The sequence below is a fragment of the Xenopus laevis genome, chromosome 3L, assembly GCF_017654675.1.
Source record: "Xenopus laevis strain J_2021 chromosome 3L, Xenopus_laevis_v10.1, whole genome shotgun sequence".
In the NCBI taxonomy this organism is placed as follows: Eukaryota; Metazoa; Chordata; class Amphibia; order Anura; family Pipidae; genus Xenopus; species Xenopus laevis.
Genome location: NC_054375.1, coordinates 98,349,699 through 98,375,207, shown reverse-complemented (window position 1 = coordinate 98,375,207; position 25,509 = coordinate 98,349,699). Strand labels below are relative to the sequence as shown.

Genomic DNA, 25,509 nt, shown 5'->3' with positions numbered 1-25,509 from the left:
AGGGGTAGCCACTGGTCATGGGTGGCAATATACTAAAAGCATACCTGCACAATTTCATACCAGTAGGCAGGAGTGCAATGAGGGTGTGATCACTGTTTTATTTAAAGGAGAAGGAATACCATTTTACACTTGGGGGTGCCAAAAGTTAGGCACCCCCAAGTGATTGTATTTACTTACCTGACACCCCGGGCCGGTGCTCCTATCAGCAGAAAACTACACTGGTCATGGGGTTCTTCCAGCGAGCACCACAGAGCGATCCTCTTCCGGTTTCTTCTTTCTTCTCGCATTGTGCATGTGCTTTAAAGTGAAACGCTGATAATGAAAAAGCTGTCTTTTTTGTTCTACTGCGCATGAGTCTGCCCCGGGATATTTGAAAACCGAAGAAACAGGAAGAGGATCGCTCTGTGGAGCTCACTAGAAGAACCCCCGGATCGGTGCAGTTTTCTCCTGATAGGTTCACCGGCACAGGGTGTCAGGTAAGCAAGTACAATCACTTGGGGGTGTTTAACTTTTGGTATGGTATTCCTTCTCCTTTAAAGCAGAACTAGAAGTTGGCTATGTTGTACATTGTGTCTTGGGTTTCTGTACCAGCCCAAGGCAACCACAGCCCTTCAGAAGTAAGGATATGCGTCTCCAAAGTAGGGATGCACCGAATCCGGGATTCGGTGCATGCCTACTTCAAAGATGCCCCAGTAGCTCCCCATCTTCTTTTCTGCTGATTTACTGCACATGCTCTGTGCTGCTGTCACTTACTGAGCTTAGGGAGCGACTCACAATATACAGTACACATTGAATAGAAATGGCACAATATAAGGCTGATTAGTAATTAATACAGATAATTACTTCATGGCAGCACAGAAACCAGTGTAATTAGCATCAGAATTTAATAATCAGCCCTGTAGCGTCAGCTTATATTACAGTCCAACCTCATTTTCTGCTTGATAATTTGCCACAACCACTAAAGCTGCTCCTGCTCAGAGCCCACTGAGCATGTGAGTGTCACAGACACTTTTCAAGATGGTGACCCCCTGTGACAAGTTTGAAGTCCTGGATCATTGCTGCTATTGAGATGCTGAAACTTTAGGCTGGAGTAATAAGTTCAGTATATAAAATATGGCATTTTAGTCATATTCAATTTTAGGGTTTAGTTCTCCTTTAAGGGGCGGGGTATTTTAAATAGCTTCAGGCTCAAAATGTCTTAATAAATTTTGATATGGTGAGTGCTGTGGATTTTCATTCAAATCACATTTTAGATTTGAGTAGTCAATCCATCTATGACTAGTTTTGGATGGGGGTAGGGTCTGTGCCCACTGGGGCTGCCACATCAGGGCCCCTCAGCCGCAAATCTCTCTCTGTCCCCCATTCCCCCCCACACACACCAGCGCGTATCTTCTTAATGATTGTCATTTACTCCTGTGATCCGGTGTGGGGGGAGGTCAGGAAGAAGAGCATGAAAGAAGCCGACTGCAGTCTGTGGGGAGCAGGTCTGAGCCAACCCAGTCCGACCCTGCTTATGACTCGTTGTTGCAGATTTGCACTGGCACTGTTGAATTCAGGGATAATGTGCACTGCAGTCCTAAGGATCTGTTCCTTTACTTTCACTAAAGCTGCTCCTGGTTTTTTGACTCCTCATGATCTGTTCAACAGCACAAGGCTCACATCCTCAACACTATTCCAACATATTGTGAAAAGCTCACTCCAGCAATAGGTAGTGTGTAATGTACAGTGGATGATAATATTGAATGCTTTATGGGTTTAATGGGGAAATGTGTGATACCCCCAACATACCAGCTCTTGTGATGTGCAAGCCATTGACAGAATTCCAGTGATGATTAATTGACCACTGCTGGCGGCATTACAAGGGAGGAACCCCTGTCAAAACCCTTCAAGGAACTGATAAGAGCAGCTGCTTTATTAAGTATAGGTTTTTTTTATTTTTCCAGTTCAAACTTGCCTCCTGGTCCAATATTTGTTCAGGATCTTTTAGCTCATAAAAAGATCATATACATATTAATGTGATAGTTGTATCATTTAGCTATCTAGCAGAGCAAATGAGTGTTTACTCTTTATTTCATCCTAATTAACCTTATGTTTTTGCATACTCTGCAAGTCTCACTCTAACTGGCCTTCTGCCTGACACCATCAGGGTTACTTATGTTACTTATATAGAAGCTTATGTAAGTCACATAAAAACGTATGTATCAAGCAATTACAACTCAAAGCAGTGTGACAGGACAGGCGGAGTGTAGGGTTAAAACTTAGGGCAAACTCCACTGACCATCATTGAATAAAGAAATGTAGCACACCTTTAAGTGTACTTTTGCTGTGTATTAAAGGAAAACTATACCCCCAAAATGAATACTTAAGCAACAGGGTTTTACACATGAGCTGTTTTACTCAGTATCTTTTAATAGAGACCTACATTGTTTGGGGGGTATAGTTTTCCTTTAAGGCTGTGTGTGACCAAGCTAAAACTGCTTGTAGTGTGCCCAGGACCCCCAGTGCACCCGTGCAACTCCCGGTACCTGGTGTGGATAAATGCAGCAGGATATTCAGCCAGACAGTCTCTTTGCAGTAAAATAAACTTGTTTATTAACAGAGAACAGTGGCAAGGCAGTAGTTCACAAGCACTTTGATGTTCACAGCAATAATAGAATAGCTTCAAACAGCAATATTCCCTCCAGGGGGTACAAGGTGCAGCAGACGGGCTAATATTCAATATATATCAAAGCAAAAATAGACTTGGGGAATAGTTACCACTCTCACTGGGCACTATCCCTCTGGTTGAGCACTAAGGCATGGGTTTCTCAGCCTGTGGTCTTGTATCTTGGCACCGGACTTGGTCCTCACCTCACCCACTGTATTCAGCCTGGGGTCTTGGGTCTTGGTACGCTATCTGGTCCTCAACTCACCTACTGTAGTCCCTGCTCTAGTGGTTCAAATACCACGGGGTCCTAACCCCACTATTTCTCCTCGTTGGAGCCACATCTGCTCACTATCTAAAAAATAAATGCTCTAGAAGGCTACAAATGTATTGCTACTTTATATTATTCATCCTTCTATTCAGACCCTCTCCTATTCATATTCCAGTCTCTCATTCAATTCAGTGCATGGGTGCACATGGGTGCATTGGACCCTAGCAACCAGATTGTAGAAACTGTCAATTGGAGAGCTCCTGAATAAAAAGTTAAATAACTCAAAAAACACGTATAATAAAAAATGAAAACGAATTGCAAATTGTTTTAGAATATCATTCGCTACATCGTTCTTAAAGTTAATTTGAAAGTAAACAACCCCTTCATGAAGAATTTGGCGTTTAATTGGAGTATAATGTTGGTTTACACCAGAAAACCAAATTCACAATATGAACTCTAAACTATTTTTTTATGTCAAAAAACTGAGGTTAAGCAATTTGTTTGTTATTGGGACAATACATTTCAGTTATGTGAAAGAATGCAAAAATAAAATGTTACTACTGAGTGATTAGGTTTAAACCAGCTATTAAAATCAGGAGATTTAGATTCTAAGCATGCGCATAAATCCTTCAGTAAGCATTGGGTTTCCTGCCTTTTCATTCAGCACTTCATGCTGCCGCTCCCAGTTCGATTAGTCTTGAACAAACATATTAATTTGATCTCATTAGAGGAAAATTATCTCACTGAAAATTGTAATGCTAGGGCTCATCTGCTAGATGGCGATATAACACAGTGCCAGCACTATACAAACAACAGTCCCTGTGCACAAGCTATTATTTCTCTCTGCATTTATGGACCTGTACAAATAACGTCTTTTTTGCTGTGCTTCAAAACAGTGCCATTGATGTACAGTGAATGACAGCAATAGGGTCAACGCTTGACCGCTTCTTGTTCTGACCCACCCCTATAAAACACATTAAATAATAAAATATGGGGAAGAATTGTAAAAAGTGGTTTAAGGCCCATGTCTGGACTCATCTCAGAGACTCATCTCACTACAGTCCATGCCAGCCCCTCACTCACCTCTTTAAATTTTGGAAAACATGGCATAGTGTTTATTGTATATACCCATTTAATGTACAGCGCAGCAAAATATGTCGGTGCTTTATAAAGACATGTTAATACAGGTATGGGATCCATTATTATATGCAAAAATCAACATTTTACAAATTATTTCTTTATTCTCTGTAATAATAAAGCAGTACATTGTACTTGATCCCAATTAAGATATAATTAATCCTTATTGGATACAAAACCAGCCTATTGGGTTAATTTAATGTTTACATGATTTTCTAGAAAACTCAAGGTTGAAGATCCAAATTACAGAAAGATCTGTTATTTGGAAAACCCAGAGCCTTGACATAATGCATAACAGGTCTCATACTTGTAATAATAATAATAATGATAATAGTGGTTGGATGCATGAGCAGGTAGTTATATAGATTCAATAAAAACTACACATTTTTTGTTCACAGTGTTTCCATTTCCATAGATTATTTTTGCAAAGGCTGCATCCATGGAGCTGGGTATTGGCATGCTGCATCTATAAACAAAATTGCATGGTAACTTAAGTGTAGACACAACACCAAGCCTGTTTTGCTTTATTTACCTGCCACTCCTGTGCAGACTGGTGCTAAATAGGGGCAGAAAGTACAAGGCAGTGTTCTGGTAGAGAAAATGTTAAACAGTGTGGCATGTTTGTATACAGGAGGAAGGGGGGCAGTATTGGGATTTAGGGGAATCCATGCATCCCCTCACTTCCCTAGGGCTGCAATAGCTAATTAGAGAATTAGCTGGAAAATTAATTGGCATCAGAATGTGAAACACAGTTTTGGGTATAAATAATACAATAGATCTAGAGTGACATTTGCAAGGACAAACCATGGTGTCTGTGTCCATAAAAAAGGCACAGGCCAAATATGACATCCTCGTTTGTTTTTCTGGATTACAGTTATAAAAATTTGCATTTAACAGCGCATGATGTATCCTGTGTCCCATGAGCATTATTGGCCCCAGGACTCACCAGAGATGTCCTCTAATTATCGCCTGCTTTCCTCCCCACTAGAGCCAGGGGAGACTGGATGAGGATTTTACATTTGGAAGTGAAATGAAGGAGAGTTCTGTTCAGTGCTATTATTCTACTTTGCCATTTTTAGTATAATGTTTTTTTATCCACACCCTTCCCTTGTTACTAGGATATGTGGTTAATGTGTACCTCTTGGAACTGTTTCTTAAAATGAGTATTGTCATTAAATTAGTCACTGTATGGTCCTGCAGGGAAAAGCATATTTCTTGTGGTTCTGCCCTTTCTCTCATAAAGCTGCAGTGGTTCCCTGATATCTGACAGTGATTCTACCTGCAGCAATAGGTCACAGACATGGCATATTTTATTCCATAATGTACTGATATGCAGTGGGGTGGAGTCAGGGGCAATCTGTTTCTCAGTTGTTCTGCCATTTTCACATTTATTATGTTATTTAATTTTCAGATTTATGGCTTATTGCATTATTATTATTTTTCTTATGTGAAAATGCAAAAACATCTTATCTGGCATTTGTTATTTACTAATTAAGATTTTTTTTTTTAAAAAAATGTGGCTCTACTGAATGTTTTTTTTAACATGCTATTTTGCCCATAGGTTATAATGAATTTTGTAATCTTGGATTTGAAAACATTTTGGATGAGAAAACCATTGTAAATTAAATTAGTAAATATGGCAAAAATATTTGTGGTAAAACAATTTGCTAACCAAAAAGCTGGAAACGTGAATGTGAAAAGAGTTCCACCTATGTGAAAACACAAACACTCTGCCCCACGATGTACCGTTGGTTGATTAGTCTGCATATATAAGCAAAGTCAGATGTGAGGGCTGCATATCCACAGGCAGAGCTACAGTTTGAAATGAAGGAAGGCTGAGGACTTCAATTTTCTTAAATCTGGGATGACCAACCTGCAGCAATCCCGCTGTTATTAAACTAGAATTTACATAAGAGAAAATCTGTAATTTCTAGCTGGCATCAAATACAGTGTATGAACACTAACCTCTGTGGGTACCAGGAGTGCTTAGAGTACTGCAGCGGGTCGGGTACCCACGGGTTACCTGCAAAAAAGTGGGTAACCTGCGGGTTGAGGGTAGAAGTGTCGGGGGCGGGTATAGACGTGGGTCGCGGGTCAGGCCGTGTTACTCCTTTTTTCTGATCATGCCTACTTCTGATGATGTCACTTCCAGTGTACAATAACAGCACTTCCTGATTCTTGATGGTCGTGGATCGGGTTGCAGATTAGGTACTTGTGGGTCGGGTAGCCGGTCGGGTAAGCATGCAGGTTGCGGGTCCCAGGTCGGTTTTAACTAGGAGCAGCAAAGAGACACTTCTAGTAACTTTAAGAGCTGAATTTCCGTTCCGTCATTGAACCAGACATTCAGCTCTTCTAGCGCTCTCTGCACTAGCAACATGGACCCCTGGACCCTCAGCCTCAGGGTGGTAGGGAGGTTAGAATCACCCCTGGTGGGTACTATCCCCTACATTCACATATATGGGTATATGTTTACTAAGGATAGTGGCACAAAAATCCCATACTATATGTCCCCCCCCCCCCATTCATCCCTGCAAGTCAGTGGAGTAACTATGGAGGGCCCAGCACTCTGCTAATTTTCTTTCAGCACCCCCCCCCCCTGAGGTTCCCTGCAGCATGTGAAATGTGCTTCCTCTGTAAGGGGTCCCATGGGTGACCCACAATATTGTGTGTGCTGTGGGTTACACACGGCCATGGGGTCTGCTTCCTCTGTAGTAACCCCACTGCTGCAAGTGCATGGTGCAGTCAACTGACAGATACTTCATGGGACACCAAGTGTTTTTAAGCAGTAAAGGCTGACACTTGACTGGCCAAGTGATTCTAATTTTAAGAAAATGGGGGTTGATTTCAAGAATTTTGTTCCCCACCCTCAGGACACAAAACACTAAAAATCATCTTGTGCCATCCCTCTAACTGGGCCAATGTGATGGCTATGAACACTCCTGAACAAATAAGATCCATTTTTGTATCCCATGGAATGTAACGGTTTATCAATACAACCTAAAAAAAGTTTTCCTCTTATTATCTATTGGAGCAGTGCTATCCATCGTTCTGCCTGGGGACAGATTATCTGATATATGACAGTTATGCAGACCAGGAATTTAAAATATGATAATTTCATACAAAGAAGCAAATGAAGCCTTCAACTGATATCTTAGCAGCAAAAAGTGATCAGGTCACATATACACCAGTGGAAGAATTCTGACCAACATGTGGTTTTGTTTCATGGTTTGGGACTGGAACATGATAAAAGGATGAAAGGTAGAAATGCAGCAGGATGACTTGCACGTTTATTCTTTTTTAAGCTGTTTTTTACATTACTGACTGATATTTACATGTAAATGTAACATCAAAATACAGTCTTGTTTTACTGTTTTCAGTTTATCATTTTAAGAAATAAACATTTTGAACAAAAACATAATGTATATCTTAGTGCAGTATCAGACAGAGTCGATTGGACCAGCGGGACACCAGGAAAAAGCCTGGTTCAGACCCGCTCCCACCACCTGCCTGAAACTATGCTTTCCCTCACTTCCCCCCGTTCCGATCATTTGTGGTGGTGGTGGTGAGGTGGGTGAAGGGGGATTCCTGCTGGCGTGAGGAGCTGTGGCATTGGTGGAGGTGGGGTCAAGGGGCCTGGGCAGGTGTATGCGGTCCCTTGATGCCACAGCGCCAGTGGGCCTAGACACCCTGAGTCAGACACTGTTTGCAAAGCAGCTCTACCTCAGTAGTCAGGGACTTCTGGCAGTTCCCTATCAAGGGCAGATTAGGATAGTGCAGAGACTACATTTCCCTGGTCTCTAAGCAACCCAGAAATGTGACTTGGCCAAAAAAGGGAAAAAATCATTTTATACTTACTGTAAGTTTTTTCCTGGAATTTTCCCATGGCAACTAATTTAACTTTTCCTCCCCTGAGACTGGACGAGCTAAGAAAGTGACCAGTTACTAAAGGCATAGATTCTGCCTAGGAAAGAACACAATAATGAAGATTTTTCTAAACACAATCCCATCAAGTCACTGACTTTTTAGCTAACTTTCATCTATGAATGCCTACCTGTGTGTCTTAATTGACTTAAAGGAGAACTAAAGCGTAACTAAAGAAATAGGCTAGAAATGTTGTACATTATGTTTTAGGCTTCTGTACCAGCCCAAGGCAACCACAGCAGTTTAACAGGGAAGATCTATGTCTCCAAAGATGCCCCAGTAGCTTGCCATCTTCTTTTCTGCTGATTCACTGCATATTATCTTAATTCAGATCATTATTACATGGCAGATTAGAAACCAGTGCAATTAGCATCAGAATTTAATAATCAGCCTTGTAGGATCATCTTATATTACAGAACAACCTTATTTCTGTTTGATAATTTGCGATGACCCCTAAATTTAGCTTCTCAACAGCTGCTCAGAGTCCACTGAGCATGTGAGTATAGCAGACACTTTCCAAGATGGTGACCCCATGTGACAAGGATGAAGTTTGGATCATTGCTGTTATTGAGAAGCTGAAACTTTAGGCTGGTTCAATAAGCTCAGTATATAAAATATGGCATTTTTAGCCATTCAGTTGGACAGCTTTTAGGTTAGTCCTAATTATTCCTCTATATTATGCAGATCTTGAACCTAAATGCCCTGGGTAACTGTTGCAACAGTATCTACTTTCTTTAGATTATAAACCATCATTCATTTTAGTGAATCATTACAATTGATAGCATCCTACACTGGTACAATCTGGCAAGGCTGCCACTGGAATCCCAAAGTTTTGATCCATCCAAAGCAGAGGCATATACGTTTATTAATCTGTTCTTAAAACTTTACGATCTCTTTAATAACTGTGACTAAAGAATATATTATTTTCTTTAACTAAAGAATACATTATTATCAAATAGGCATAACACATCCTCTTTCTAGCACTCTATTTCTTACAGGGCATTTCTTTCCTCACTCACTTTACTCCTCGCGAGCTAGATCTAGGCTTCAGCAGCAGACTGTGGACTGTCCAACAGTCTTTTTAATCATGATAAGGACATCACAAGTGCATAAGTAGTGGGTTCAGGGAAACCCTTGCTACATCTCTCTAAAGTCTAAACGCAACTATTTGGCATGAGAGCAAGCTTTACATGTAGTATAATCAGCTCACAAGATTGTCTTCTTGAGTGCTCTCTAGATCTACTTTGATCAGATTCTTTAGGACCATGAACCTTTCTTGAGTGCCTACTGGAGAAAAGAACAGTAATCATAAAGATCCTATAATTACAAACCATAACCAAATCACTTACCTCTGGTCTTAACTAGAGTCTGAGTGGTGTGAACCATGGGCAATAAAGAGTCTTCCATACTTCTGGGCTGTAACACAAGCAAAAAAAAATATAGAGTGAATAACCTATTGTAAAATATAGGGATATTATAAGTCACTGAGGAGTTCCACAACTCTTAGGTAATCCCTAGTGCTTGCCTTATTAACAACTTCTATTAGTAATTATACTTTTATTACCATTTAAAGTAACCATAATCCCTCCCTTCTTTTACATTGGTAGAAGCATTTGTCCAATGGGATGGCACTCGAAACGTTTCGGCCATCCCGCTGGCGATTTGCATTCTAGCCGGTGTGAAGGCATTTAGGGGAGATAAGTCGCCCGAAGAAGAGGCAATTTGTTGCTGGGAGACTAATCTCCCCCAGTAGCCTTGTCTGTCACCACCCTTAGTTTGTAGCCTTGATTAAGCTGATCTAGATGGTGATTACATTTTGTAAGGGACAGAGATAGACCATTAGCATAACAAATAATGTTTGTGCTTCCTTGCATCGTCTAGGCCATTTGATGTTAGAACATCACCCCCTTTTTAGACACAAACATGTCAGTCAGGGCCACTTTAAGGTACCAGTGTGCCCAGGTCAAAGCTCTCAAGGGTGGGCCTCCACTGGCCAGAGTTTTTTCCCAGACACTTTTTGATGGCTGCATCACCGGGTAGTTTTTGTCAGCCGACTGGCACTGCTCCACCCCCACAATCCTTTTTGGGTCAGGGGTCAAGATAGGGGAGGCATTTATTTTTTCCACCCAGTTAAATTATTTTTCTGGGTACAACACTGATTGCCCCAAGAAATGTGTGATAGAAAATCCTCTCAAGCATTTGTTCGATAGAAAACCTCATGAACATCAAGAAGGCAGTAAAGAAATGGTCCACAATTACTGAAGTAATCCCCGGCAGGCCCGGATTTGTGGAAAGGCCACCTAGGCCAGGGCCTAGGGCGGCAGGATTTTAGGGGGGTGGCATGCTGCCCAACCACACCCACTTTGGTTCAAAAACACTGGAGATACAATATTTTTTTAAATTTTTACATTGATGACGAATAAAGGGGAGGGGACAGAGGCGCCAAACGGCAGTGGGCCTAGGGGCGTCCTCTATGTAAATCCGGCCCTGATCCCCGGGTGTGCTGTCCTGGACCCACAACCATGGGAATAGATAAATGAGAGAATGGGGAAGCTGAAAGAAATAAGCAAAGACATTAAATAACCATGTTAACTAAAATTGGTGGTTTTCTGGGGATGGTATGCTTCTGTCAAAAGGTATACAAGGTGAAATGTCTGCTGGTGGGCCCAGCAAATGGCAAATGCCCCCCTTGCCTATTTACTAACAGTCCAAGTTTGTCTATGTGTTTGGTGTAAATATACAATAAAATAACCCTTATATTTGTGTATTCTAGTTTTTGCTTGACTTGATATTAAGTAAACTTTACCATAAAGGAATTTTAAAAAAAATGTGGGCAACTAATCATCCAACAAAGGGTTTTAAAGTAAAGACATCCCCTTTATTTATGGCATCTAACTATGGAAATGTACCTCTTTTTTGCCCATTAACTTATCTATACCAATTAATAGTCCCTGAACAGGTGGCCATATTTTTAATCACTTTGTACAAAGGGTCAATACTTATTTACCACCTTCTTTATATTAACATTACAATATTACAATATTTGGATACAAATGGTGGCATACTACCTACAGTCTTCACATTACAGGCTTACTCTTTTAGTAGAGTTTACTTCTTTCACATCTGCCACCATCCTTTTTATATGTTCTTGATTGTATCCTCACTCAGCAAACCCCTGGAGTAATTAATTGAAACCTGTTCATATGCTCTCACACCAGATGCTATTTTTTTAGCTCTCAGAAGCTGTCCCTTTGGGATAGCCTGAATAACCCTAGGGTTGTGAAAGCTGCTGGGGTGAAGGAAATTATTCCAACCACTACCTTTTCATATAGGTTTGTGCTCATACATCCTGCTTGTATACCTATCTTTACATCTACAGATACCAATATCTGTAGATAGAAATTTTATTTTTTTAAAAAACAGCCTGCCACAGGATACTTATTGCTAAATCCAGCAGCAGAGCTGAGCAGGGTACTTACCTCTTTGCATGCTGAGGTGCAGTGGCTAGGACCTAAATACAGCCCTGTATATAATACTATGTCTATATCGCCTAAAAAGTCTCCTTCTCCCTCTATCTTTCTCTGTCACTCTGTCTCTCTCTGTCTCTCTCTCTCTCTCTCTCTCTCTATATATATATATATATATATATATATATGTATATATATAGAGAGAGAGAGAGAGAGAGAGAGAGAGAGAGAGAGAGAGAGAGAGAGATAAGCTGCACACCATAGACAGTTGTTTCACCTGGGTGCCTGAGCTAAGAAACAATACAAGCAATGCAGAAGAACGGCACTCACAGGACTTGCTGAATCAATATTCCAAAGGTTTATTTTGCTTAACATTTTGTTCCCCACAGGGACCTTCGTCAGGAATCAAACATATATATACATAAATATAAATGGGGAAGAGGGACAAGAGATCACCTGAGCTCCACAGTTATACACTATATATAGCCCTAACAGGCATAACACCCATGACTTAGAATCAGCTGTAGGATTTAGGATAACAGTGATCATTGATTGCCTTTCTAGGTCAAGAGCTCCCAATTATCACATAAATCATGCATAAATGAAGGAGCTGTGTGCCCTCTGCCTGAGTGCTTTGTGCTTGGTCTGTGATCACAGACATCATCATATGGAAAGTTCCTCCCTCTGCTTGGCCTCATATGGTTACTTGTGATTAGAATTTTTTACAGACTGTTAGATTCTAAAGAGAGGCACTTGCCTATGAAGCTCACAACATTTTTATTTTGACAGTTTATCGACCCACTGTACCCAGGTGTAGGTGGGTTCTGAACATGTTAACGCCAGTTAATGAAATCAGAAACTACACCCAATAAAGGATTGTATACCTGAAATCGGTGAATATCAATCTATCTATATGACTGTCAACTAATTTTGTGCCTATCTATCCGGTTGTTAGTCTCTGAATATCTATTTGCAGTAATCCATTTTCCCACTTGTGTGTTTTAAAATGCTGGATCTCCACCTACTCATCATCTGGAATCATGTATCTACAATAATTGTATTCAGCTCATACACATTGTGGTAATAGGTTACTGTCTGCTTTTACAATCAAGCCAGCAGACAACAGTCTGTATAGATATATATTCCTTCACATCTTCCAATTAACACTCTTTATCCTGAGCTTAGATTCCCTCAGGAGAAGGTCTGGAGAGCAGGCAGGATGGGGACACAGGAAAATAGAGGGACGATTAGATTATTGGAAAGAAAGAGTTTGGAAGCAGAGAAATTCAATTAGGAGAGAGATGAGGGAGGAAGGTAAGATGGGAGAAGCAATATGAAACAATAACTGCGGTTCGTGGATAAGGATAAGAAGAGAAAGAGGCAGAAGCAATACAAGCAGGAGAAGGGAGTATAGTAAGAACAAGCCTTGTAAGGTATAAGGCCATGAAAATAATACAAAGGTTGGGAGGAAGAAATAAGTGTGTTTAGTTGCACCAGGCACTTACTGGGGCCACATTAGTCCTGAACATAGAAACATATTTGCTGTTGTCCACCTTGTTACCCTAAAGCAATTTTTGTAAATGTCGGCTACAGAAATACACAAAATGAATGTGCACCAGAGTCTCAATGACAACGACAAGACACAAAAACATTTCTTGTAAATGTTACTGTTTTTACTCTTTTCTGTAGGATATTGTTTTTTTAAACCTGAAGCAGATATGTTGCCAGTTTAAATAAAACTGGAGGCAAAGTACACTGTTATTGCTTTGGGCATGAAACAAAAGCCTTCCATGGAAAGTAACATAACATTTATTCATGTACTGGTTATTTTGACTTGGATTAAAATCCCCATTTCATTCTGCTGCTAGCCCCTCCCCTTAGAACACCAAAGAAGGCTCATTTACTACCCATAGTTGTGGTCATGCAAACATGGATACAGCTGTTGTATAAACTGATGAAGGGTCCAAAACTGCCCCTTTCCTTGCACTTCCATAAAGTTTTACTAGGCATCACTGCGTCTGTGCTGCCTCCTGTTGCGATTTGTGTGCTTTACCTATTGACACTGAGGAGTACGGTTGCCACCTGTCTGGCTTTTCAAGGGCTGTCCGGGTCCAAACTACTTGCCCGGTTTTCCTAATTAGGAAAATTTGGAATTCTCTATGACTTACACGGCGATTGGCCAATCGCCGATCGCCACGTCATAGCCTCGATGTCTTAACCCTGATGTCACAACCCCGCCCACTTGTGTCATGATCCCGCCCCATTGCATCATGGCCCTATCCTAAGTTAGACGGTAGTCCTGCGTGTATCGGGCCGGCCCGCACATAACTATTAGAGGGGCCAAAAGGTGGCAACCCTACTGAGGAACCCTGGAGGTAACACCACCCCAAAGAGTTGCAAATAGAATAGCATGCAGAGATACATTTTACACCAAGCTTGTCAAATGCTGCAGCTTTTTATTACATTTGTGTTTGATTTGTGCCAAACTGCAAGTGTTTTCACGTATAAGGCACAAGGGCATCAGACACATTTACCCCCTTGATGCCACAATGGTGCTGGAATTATTTGAACAAAAAAACACTATTGTGCATACTTTCAAAATGTCCCGTTTTTTGCAGTGCAGTGCTGATTTTGACAGCTCAGCCAGCAGTCCCAGATTGTTACTAACCTGACTTTCTCTTTGATCTCTTGCACTGAACAGCCAGAAAAAGATACAAAGTTTCTAAATCTTAATTGGCTTTTGGCAGAGAGTGCAGATGCACTTAGATACTTTTTTTTAACAATTTAAGATAAGCAAAGAAACAATTGTAACTATTTAAGATAAACAGGTCTCTTTGGGAAACTTGCAGTTTAAAGGACAATTCACCTTCATTAGTAAAATACATAAAACCCACAAGAATGTGTTCAAACTTTCATAACCTGACAAATCTTGTAAAATGAACATGGTAATTAGGAGGTGTGGCCACAAAAATGGATGTGGTCAAAAAAGCAAATCTTTTGTCCCTATTTCTATTTCCAAAATGTTGGGAGGTCTGTATTGTGTCTAAACAAACATGGTGACTCTTGTCCGAAATTGCACACTGCACTTGCTTGTAAATGAGCTCTAAGTCTATAATATAGTGTTGACAATAACAGTGAATTACTACTGCTCTAAATGAGGCTGAGGAAAGGGCTAGGTCATTGTAAACACAAGGGGGTTCCAGGTAAAGTGTACATTTCATCCACTTAATGAACATTTAAAAAACGAGCTTAATATAAATTGTGCATTTAACTTTAATGGTGCAAAAGTGACTGTGCATGGTGTCACCTACTATATGAACCTGTCTGTACAGTAAAGCTGGCCATACATCTACCCATAATATTGTATGAAAAAAAGTTTCCTATTATTGTTGGTATTTGTATGTTGGCCACCGATCCCTGATCATATACATGTAGTATGGATATCAGTTAGTTTGGGATTGGCAAAGTTTGATTATTTCATCTTGTAATGTACCATGTTGGCCAGTTCTTGTTGCATTGGCAAATGAACAAGTGGAATCACAGATCCTCTTCACTTGCTGTTTATTATTATTTGTACGTTCTCAAATTAAGCCAATCAGGACTAGAGTGTGCCCAGTCAACCTGCATATGGCTGCCATAAAGCTGCACAGTATCCTAGGACTGACCTATTGTCTATAACATGATCTGTGTCATGCTAATTTAATACTAAATAAATGAGGAATGAATGCAATGTAAGAAATGCTTCAGAGTTTACCACCAATGAGAAAGTAGTGTTTTCCTGTTTGAAAACCAACATCTGATAGGTTGTCATGATTTCCAGGCTATAGCGCAAATTACGTTACCCTTTTACAAAAGACAGAGACAGAGATGTCTAAATACACCACTCTCCACTCAGTCCGGTGACTTGTTTGAGACAAAGTGAAAGTAAAATTGTCATTAGGTAAAGCCATAACATCAGTCACCTTTCCATTGAACGCAATACTACCATTATACCAAAGCAATCTGATTAACCAGGGCCAGCTGCTTTAGTAATCAGGCAAACGTCAATTGTATTTCTTTGCATGACATTTAACAAGCCAGTCTGTTGCACAGCATTTACAATGCAATTAGACTGTATATCATATAGGGCGGGGATACCTGTCCAATGCACCCAACAATTCATTGATCAGATGATTGTATATTTTGTGTACATTCACATTATTGTATGCCTAGATAAATATTAATACAACGTGTATATAGTATAAATGTACAAGTGGTTAATTCACATCTCAAAACAATCTGTGCTGTTAGTGTTGAAAAAAAACCATTTATATTAATCTGGAAAGAGTTATGAACCCCTTTTACAGATGAATACATAAATGTATTTCACATTCGAATCAAACTATATTGAACAAGTTGTGAAGAGGAGCTTCCGTTTTCTTGTGCAAGCAAATCATTAATCAATAATTAGGCTTTTATTTTTTATACATAATGTAAAATAAAAACTTTTTTGTACTATTTAAACTTTGGGCTCCTGGATTCTACTTTGGGATGTTCCAGATTGATGCCTGCCTATAACTACAATTCTTGATTGACTCCCCTTTTCTGAAGGTCTGGGGCATGAGCACCCAGATCCAACATTGACCGTGGTAAACTTATTTATTTCTACGTGGGATCCTAGCTTCATATGTTTTCAAAAATGGACAAATCATTAATCAGTCAAATCACTTGACTGAAATAGAAAATCATGTGTACCTTGGAAAGCACAATACTGGCTATAGGGTTTTCAAAAGAGAATCAGATTTTTTTAAACTGTATTTTCATTCTCTGCATTATGAATATTTTTTTAGGGATAACACTATTTTGATAATAATTCACAGAATGAATAGTAAAGTTCAAGAATGAAAAGCAGACTCATCAAATGTATATATCACAAAATATATTGGAAGAAATACTTCCAATTGGCAGAGAGACCTCCAACCATTCAGCCATTCAGAAAAGTGCAGCACAAGCCTGAAGTGTTCATATAACTTGTTGTTTGTGCACATTTTTTGCCTTTTGCACCCTGCCCTGAACTTGGTAAATGGCCGCTGTAGTGTTTCATGGCACAAATAGCATTTTGTTCACTAGTATTTTGACAGTTAGGCTTTTACTGAATTGTACACAATTCTTCCTATTGACGCTGGAGCCTTGGAGCTACCACTGCCCTGATCGTGGCATAAATTCCAGAGTATTCACAGTGCATTGTGTCAGAACACTTAGCAGCACAAAAAAAAACTCTGCATATTATGTCAAAAAATGTTACTTTGCACACTGCACTGTATTTGTGAATGACCCTTTTTGTTATATAAAAATTTCAGTGTTAACAAAAACCCATACTAACACCTACTGTGTTCTGTATGTTTGGCGGGATAATTGCACCCTTGTACCACAAACGCTTTCATTCTCAGAGAATACTGGGGGATGATTTACAGTATTTTATTTGTTCGGCTTTTCTCTGGAAAATGATGCCTGAGATGCTCTGGAAGTGATAAGGTGTGAGGTCTTCATTTCATGGCATAGATCCAATAAAAAGGCTTTCCGTGTCTTTGTACAGAAATGTGGAGGGTGTTAATATCAGTCACTTATCTCCTTTAGATCTTCCCTCTCATTGCAAAGCTGAGTAATCAGAGAGCAAGCACAAGCAGGAATTTAGTAATTGCTTTTAGATTAATAACAGGACAAGCATTTGCCTTTTCTTTGGCCTTGATTTTGTGCTTAGTCGGGGCCCATTTTAGACAAAAACAGGTGCAAAATAGATACAACCCCTCCTACAAATATCTGTTTAGTGTTAAATGTCTTTGCATAAATGCCATTTATTTCACCCTCTTATTATTAATATTGCCTCAGTATATTGTAAAGCAGCTTGTGTCTGACAGCCCATACATGCTAAACTATTTCACATACCTCTTTTGTTACACACCAAATAAGTAAATTAAATTGCATACATATTTAAAGACAGAGATAAAGTAGAGTGAGTAACAGGTGAGGGATAAATTCCTTATCTCATAGTTCTACACCTGCCATAAGTCCAGTGGGTGCTATACACAGGCCCTTCAGCTGTTGCTAAATGCCAGCTTCTAATACTGCTTTAACAACAGCTGGAGGGCCTTGGCTGGGCATCCATGTTGTGCCTGGTACTGAGGAAAAAATAGCAATGGAAAAAGGGAACTGGGATGATTTTACTGTACAGAAAAGACTTCATTTAATGAGGGGTTAATTGGCAAGCAGCGGAAGAGAAAGCAAATTGGAGAACAGAAGGGGTGACAGAGGGAGGCTGGAGGTGTGAATGCTGCACATCAGAATGACAAGGCTGGCAAAGGCAAAGAAAGGGAAAATGTGAGGAATTGAAGAGCAAATCACAAATGATTGAGAAAATGGGAAAATCTGTAGAGCAAAATGAGGAACAAGATTATATTCAGGGGAGGGCATGATAGAAAAGAAAGAGAATGTGGGTATGAAGAGAAATCAGAGAAAATAAGGGCTAAAAGAGAAAGGAGACAAGGTAATGAGGTGGGGGTAGGCAGACAAATAACGAAGGAGAAAAAAATTGAATTTAAGATAATGGGGGGGGGGGGGGGGAAGAGGAGGGTGAGTATCTAAGTCAACTCCTGGAGATAAAAGAACTGGGAAAAATAAGCAGTGTATAGGTTTATAAGCTGGAGGGTGGGCATGGCAGTGTCCTTGAGGAGAGCCTTATTCAGCACTTTCAAGGTCCTGTCTCTTAATATTTAATTTCTAAAGCACAAGCTTCAAAGCTGAGTGAAGGGGGAGGATCAGCGCTAGGAAAACACAGGGCTGAGCCCGGGGGAGGTGTACCTAGGGAGGAGGCAAAGCTGATTGACATTCTGAGCACTCAGATCTGTGACACAACACAACATATTGATCCTTTAAGGGGCTTCATACTCTGCTGATAAATATTGATCAGGGCAAGACTGGAGGGCAGCAGCCTGCCTGGGTGCACTGAGTGTGCAAATGGATTGGCAAACAGTGAGGCTGAGAACACCTTAGGCCTGATTCAGCTGTGTTACAGAAGTCATATTAACAAGAACAGACACCAACTTTAATGTGGGAAACCTAAAAAAGATCATCTGTTGGGGCTAAGCAATGAACGCTGTAATTCTGCTCTTACACAAACACCAGTTTAACCTCAGGTTTCACCTCTGTGCCTACACAGAAAACATGAGCCAACAAGTTATTGCTCTCAATCACATATATTCTTGTACATACATTATTCTCACACTTCAAAGAGTAAAATATATAGCCAAATCTAGCACACGTAGGTTGCCAACTGGCCGGTATTTTACCGGCCTGGCAGGTAAAAAAGATGGCTGACCCTAATGTTATTATTAGGGAAAAAGATAAATATATAGGAAAGCCGGTATTTTTTTTCAGAAAATGTGGCAACCCTGAGCACATGTGAACATTCTCAGCTTCATGCCAGAAATGCCCCTGTTTGGGAGGGATTGAATTGCATAGTGTGCCATGTGATTGTGTGCCAGATGCATCAATAAAACCTGGTTCATTTTTAAAAGTGTTAAGAGGGTGTGATTTAAAATAGTATATACATACCTCCCCACCGTCAACACGACAGTCCCAATTTTGACAGCTCAACCCACACTCCCGAATTGTTACTGAAATCTTCCAACTTTCTCTTTGATCTCCTGTACTGAACAGTCAGAAAAAGATACAAAGTTTCTAAAACTTATTTAAAGAGGCTTTCGGCAGAGAGCCCAGAATACTCAGCACCTGCACTTAGATACATCTGTAACCATTTAGGATAAGCAAAGATACAATTGTAATTATTTAAGATGCAGGTCTCTTGAGGAAACTGTGACTTGCAGCTTAATTGAGGGCAATGCACCTTCATTAGCAAAACCGTAATAACACATAAAAACCACAGAAATGTGTTCAAACTTTCCATATCCTGCCAAATTTTGTAAAATGGATGTGGTATTAAGGGGGAATGGCCATAAAAGGGAAGTGGTCAAAAAAAGTTCATTGCACTCCGTGTGGACAATATTTTTGTCCCTCTTTCTATTTTCCAAATGTTTGGAGATATGGTATACAGCAGACAGGCAGCACACTCCAGTAAGAGTTTTATGTGCGTTTAAATATAATGTACAGTTACCTACCACTGGAAAAAGTTGGTCTTTGCTTCAGAAACACTACTATAGTTAATATAATATATATTTATATATATATAAATATATATATATATATTTATATATATATATATATATAGTTTTTTTTATAAATAATTAGAAGTTAAAACTGAGCTTTAGGACACATGTTTGAATAGCAGATAATAGATAAGCAGTGTATTGGTAGTAGTTTTAGTTTCTATGCAAGAAGATTAACAGGAGTCAAATGCCATTCATGGAACAGGAAAATTTGGCATTTATTCTGTATACTTGCCCTACTGTAGTGCTGTGTGGGGCAAAATTCATGCCTTAGGGGTGAAATGCCTTGCACCCCAATAGGATGTGGTTTATACATGCATGCTTTGGCATTTATAGAAATCTATTCTCATTTTAAGGAAGAATTCTAGAAATGTTTAAATGTTATTCCTATCACACTCTGTGCATAATGTAATCCAACTTCTCTGTAGCACCTGCAGATTCTTTTATCCTCTTGTAAAATAAATGTTCTGTTATCCCATTTGCTGGTTCCAGTGGATTTTACTGCAAATATGACATGAGTGGTGCAATGAGAGACCTATGGGCACTGTATAAAATGTGTCCATGGCCCCCTTCTTCTCAACCCTAGTTTCCAGTGACATTTTCTAATTGGACCAGTGTTGTTAGTGGAGTACCGCAGGGCTCTGTACTAGGTCCCTTGCTTTTCAACTTGTTTATTAATGACCTGGAGGTGGGCATTGAAAGTACTGTTTCTATTTTTGCAGATGATACTAAATTGTGCAGAACTATAGGTTCCATGCAGGATGCTGCCACTTTGCAGAGTGATTTGTCTAAACTGGAAAACTGGGCAGCAAACTGGAAAATGAGGTTCAATGTTGATAAATGCAAGGTTATGCACTTTGGCAAAAATAATATAAATGCAAGTTTTACACTAAATGGCAGTGTGTTGGGAGTTTCCTTAAATGAAAAGGATCTAGGGGTCTTTGTAGATAACAAGTTGTCTAATTCTGGGCAGTGTCATTCTGTGGCTACTAAAGCAAATAAAGTTCTGTCTTGCATAAAAAAGGTCATTAACTCAAGGGATGAAAACATAATTATGCCTCTTTATAGGTCCCTGGTAAGGCCTCATCTGGAGTATGCAGTGCAGTTTTGGACTCCAGTCCTTAAGAGGGATATAAATGAGCTGGAGAGAGTGCAGAGACGTGCAACTAAATTGGTTAGAGGGACGGAAGACTTAAATTATGAGGGTAGACTGTCAAGGTTGGGGTTGTTTTCTCTGGAAAAAAGGCACTTGTGAGGGGACATGATTACACTTTACAAGTACATTAGAGGACATTATAGACAAATAGCAGGGGACCTTTTTACCCATAAAGTGGATCACTGTACCAGAGGCCTCCCCTTTAGACTAGAAGAAAATAACTTTCATTTGAAGCAACGTAGGGGGTTCTTCACAGTCAGGCCAGTGAGGTTGTGGAATGCACTGCCGGGTGATGTTGTGATGGCTGATTCAGTTAATGCCTTTAAGAATGGCTTGGATGATTTTTTGGACAGACATAATATCAAAGGCTATTGTGATACTAAGCTCTATAGTTAGTATAGGTATGGGTATATAGAATTTAATTAAAAGTAGGGAGGGGTGTGTGTATGGATGCTGGGTTTTCATTTGGAGGGGTTGAACTTGATGGACTTTGTCTTTTTTCAACCCAATTTAACTGTAACTATGTAACTATAACTAACACAGCAAATTCATCATTTATAGCTGTAGTTACAGTATGGCCCTGCTTTTTATGAAACAGGAATTTATCATTATGCAGAGTGTTTCATTAAAAGCTAACATCATCCACTAAATGCCTCTGCTTCCATCCTTTCAATATGTCAGAATGCACTCCCCCCTCATATCCCCACAATAAAGCAATTCTCTTGCTAGCGGCATCTCTGGAGTGCTTAAAAGAACGCAGCAATTGCCTGTTGCCATTCCTTTTTCTTTATGAAAGCAAGTGAAAAGCTAGAGATGCTGGCATGGATAACCTTGGAAATAATTTCCTTATGCTGCCACTAGAATTTTCTTTTTTTGCCACAGGCTGGGAGCATATTAATCAGAAAAAGGGCGAGAGGAAATGGATTTGCTAAACACACCGGTGCCTTGCACAAACTGCACTCCCTGGTAATGAACTTGTGCTCTCTAGTGTCTCAGCCTGTGGGAGCTGCAGCCCTGGAGGTGTCTGTACAATTTATTAAACACATCCTGTATCTGTACACGCACGGCCAAACTGCTCCAGATAGAAATTCTGTTGAGTCCCTATAGCAAAGGTTCTGAGCTGTATCTCAGATTTGGCTTCCTAACAGTCTGAAATGGGATGAGGAATAAATGAAAAGTATAATATAAGAGTATAATAAAGTTAAATAATAAAGAAGAAAAATATGTAACACGGGAGAAAATTACAAAAACAAAAAAAAATCTAATTGCATAGTCTTGCCCTATTTGGATTTGGGCAAATGTCACCTGTCTAACTGTCTTTTTTTTGGACATTAAAGGGTTTATTCACCTTTAAGTTAACTTTTTGTATGATATAGGGAGTGCTATTTTGAGACAATATGCAATATTATTTTTTTATTATTTGGGGATTTTGAGTTATTTAGCTTTTTATTCAGCAGCTCTCCGGTTTGCAATTTCAGCAATCTGGTTGCTAGGGTCCTATTTACCCTAGCAACCATGCATAGCTTTGAATAAGAGACTGGAATATGAATAGGAGAAGACCTGAGTAGAAAGATGAGTGATAAAAAGTAGCAATAATTTGTAGCCTTACAGAGCATTTGTTTTTAGATGGGGTCAGTGACCAAATAATTCAAAAACTATAAAAAGAAAAAATGAGGACCAATTGAAAAGTTGCTTAGAGCTGGTCATTCTATAACATATTAATAGTTAACTTAAAGGTGAACCACCCCTTTTAAGATGTTCCTTGTCAGCTAAAGCAGGATAATGCTAGAGCCATGAAAGGTGGTGGGGCTGCAGCAATAATGTTGTACATTCAACAGGTTAAAGGATTTAAGGTTTACTCTCTCTGTGTGGATTGTGTTTCATAGGGGGGCTGCACACTGGCAGTGCTGAAAGTACTAGTGGTATATTCTGTATCTGGAGGATGTTTTCAGCAACAGTATTTTTCCATGTTATTTCCAGTTGACGATAATAAAACATAACTGTTCAGTGAGGCATCAGGGTTTTTAATTCCAGTGGGATGTAGTGATTGGTCGAGCAGTTATTTGGTGCACATATCCCTGTCTTATATGAGTGAGTGAACCACTGTGTGATGCTGCCTGGCTCAGCTCTGCCTCTTTACTGAACAATAGAATGTGTATCCTGGGTACCCAATAACATCTATATGGAATGCTAATACTACCTAAGATTAGCTTCAGAGCACTATCAAATCTACTGTATGTTCAGTATTCACGGAAATAAGGCATGGGGATAACAGTACCCTTTTTTTTATGTAAGAAGCATAAGTAAGTCCTCATACATCCTTATACAAAAAGGGGAATTAGCAGAGTTAGGTACTACTATATCTTTGCAAATGGGTAGTGGTCAGCGAGATTTTGTTTTTGTAGTTTTCTGCTTTTTGTATTTTCAGCCATTTATGGTTAGACTAGCAGCTCCTGTTCGCAGGCTTGAACTTCTCTTTCCTTAATTAACATTTACATTGCCGCTCAATCAAACAAAGATAAACATTGAAAACATATTAAGAAACACAATGGCAATAGCTTTAGAAACCAAATAGCTGTGCCTCAGATCGACCTTATCAAGCACTGGCAGGGAACTCCCACTCTATATTCTGGATGAAGGGAGAAACTGTAAATATAAAGCCCAATGCTTCTGACATTTTCATTCTAAATTAACACATTTTCATGTGCTGTTTAATGGGTGGCTGCATACAGACCAACCAAGGAAATCAATTCTTTCATTTTATTGAGATCCACTGGCATGGGTATGGGGTCAATCGACAGCCAGGTACAGGGCAGGGGCCAGCAGATCTTTGCTCAGCCATTAGTGTATCTAATGATACATGTTAAACAATAGCGGAGTAATCAGTATGGCAGTTTGCACTCATATTGATAAATACATATCAGTATATAAATAATACTTTTTAAAAAGAAAGTTGCTGATCATCTAAAAAAGATGAAGTGAAAGAAAGAAAACACTGCCTATATAAAGGGATAGTTTGCCTTAGATTTAGGCTATTGAAATAATGTCTGTGTTTTGCTGAGCACTGCAATTATATGCATAACATGACTCCAATATAGTAGCATAGGAAGCCAGAGAGGCACTGAAATACGTATGTAGCAGTAGCTTGTCTCGCATCAGCAGAGTCATATCCCAGATAAGTCCCCAGCCTTATCTTTGTATTTCAATACACTGCATGAGCTGAAGGAGAATACTGTATTATATAGTCTGTTCTTTTCCTAACAGCTCAATAGCCCTTCAGCCTTAGCATTTTTCAATTATTATCTGACTGATTATTTGTGTTACACATGTGCTGAATCAAATAGGAATGGAAAATCTATAATGAATTCCACTGTTGCCCTTTTCAGCAAAATTAAAAAAAAAAACCTTTCTGACTCTTTATGCCAATCAGCTATGATCCAGGGATCAGTATCTCTCACATCAAGTAACCCCCAAAAAACTATCGTTTTTTTTTTTTTACCTTTGAGGTACTAACAGGCCAGAGGAGCAAGGAGAGGCTTTGAGGCAAGCCTTACCAGCCTATTGATTGATGTAGTAAACACATATGTGCATTCTGCTTCATGATTCCATAGCCTCACACTACTGCCCATAAGAATTGTTAGATAAAATATAGTAATATAGAAAAAGAACTAAGGGGTTATTTATCAAAGTCCGAATTTATCTCAATATTTTCTGCTACAAACTCAGATCAAATCCGCTCTGTTTTTTTATGCTTATTTATTATTACATTTTCCCGTTAATTAGCTTTGCGTTAAAAAATCCGATTTTCACAAAATTTTCGGGAATTTTCCCCCTGAAAACTTTGGGGTATTGCCAGGGGCAATCCTGGCCAATTTGCCGACCCGAGGCGGCCTTTCTTTTTGCCTCCCCCCGCTTCCCCCACGGCACTCACCTTCAGCGCTGGACGGGGGTCGGGGGGTCCACGTCGCTAGTGCAGAGAGCGCAATTGCACTCTCTGCACTAGAAGAGCCGAATTTCCGGGTTGAAAACCGGAAATTCGGCTCTTAGTTACCAGGAGTGCCATTTTTGCCACCCCTGGCATCCAGGGAGGTGCTGCCGCCTGAGACAAGTGCCTCAACTCGCCTCATTGGCGGAGCGCCCCTGGGTATTGCACAAAAACCCAGCGCACATAAAAAATCATAGGACTTACAATCTGCAATTACTCCTTCCCATCTCTTAAATTCCATTAGTAAATATAACAAGCACTTAGTGTCCAAAAACTGGAGAGTACAACATTTTAAATTGGTTCACTTGGGCTATGGGAAACCATATAAAAAGTGCTTAGGTGTGGGTTCTCAGACTTTCTGTCCGAAATGTACCCAACTAGATGTGGACCTATTTCACTACTTATGGTGTTGTCCAAAAGTGTGCAAGGTATGGTCATCCTTGGAAAAGTTTTTGATTCTAAAACTAAAGCTTAACATTAAACTTAACCATAAATTTGCACTCCTACATTTGGATTCCCCAGGACCTGGACTAAAGGGGCAACCCAATTCCCTGAGAGACCCATTGTTAAGCCTACTTTTGTTGTTTACAGCTGCTACTAAGAAACTTCTGTTTTTAAATTGGCTGTCCGAGTCCATTGCTTCACTGGCAGACATTCTGTCTCTCCTAAACCAACTCTGCTGGCAAGAAGCAGTAAGGATTAAATCAGCAGAACCACATCTCAAACA

General features: G+C 39.8%; 1 long non-coding RNA gene across 4 annotated transcripts in view; it reads right to left on the bottom strand.

The window, feature by feature from the left end:
* Nucleotides 1-25,509, bottom strand: part of LOC121401541 — a 35,902-nt gene that overhangs the window by 4,319 nt on the left and 6,074 nt on the right. For 2 of the 4 annotated variants that reach the window (XR_005966336.1, XR_005966333.1), the window contains exons 2-3: nucleotides 9,323-9,389; nucleotides 7,908-8,013 (exon numbers count right to left, since the gene is read on the bottom strand). This is a non-coding gene — a long non-coding RNA (uncharacterized LOC121401541). Of the gene's footprint in view, nucleotides 1-5,821; nucleotides 6,325-7,907; nucleotides 8,014-9,322; nucleotides 9,390-19,030; nucleotides 19,123-25,509 lie in introns of those variants that run through there. The other 2 variants (XR_005966334.1, XR_005966335.1) reach the window with 2 other exon arrangements.